Source organism: Primulina huaijiensis, chromosome 17 (assembly GCF_012295235.1).
Source record: "Primulina huaijiensis isolate GDHJ02 chromosome 17, ASM1229523v2, whole genome shotgun sequence".
Taxonomy (NCBI): domain Eukaryota; kingdom Viridiplantae; phylum Streptophyta; class Magnoliopsida; order Lamiales; family Gesneriaceae; genus Primulina; species Primulina huaijiensis.
Genome location: NC_133322.1, coordinates 14,925,252 through 14,925,670, shown reverse-complemented (window position 1 = coordinate 14,925,670; position 419 = coordinate 14,925,252).

Genomic DNA, 419 nt, shown 5'->3' with positions numbered 1-419 from the left:
TTTAAAGAATTTTTGGAAATTTTCAATACTCTGATTTATGTTAACGGTCATGCATTTTTAAACAAATACTTTTGGCAAACTTTATTTTGAGATATTTGGTTGCAACTATGTTGATATGAACAGTTTGTTTTATCGAATTTTGAAGGTTCACGATTTATTTTAAGAAAATTTTTAATTTTCCGGAAATTTCAAAATAGTATGAAAGTACGGTTCGTTACACACTCGCACATATATGTAAAGTTTTGATATGATGCCTACCTACTGTGTCAACGTCTGTATTTGCTAATGAGTTGACATTCATATATTGAATATATAATTTTAATTTACTTCATCATATCAAATAAGTGAATGTCACCTCCTTGAGGGCCACAGAGTGGATAGGCTAGCGAACAACATAGAAAAAAAACTATATATATATA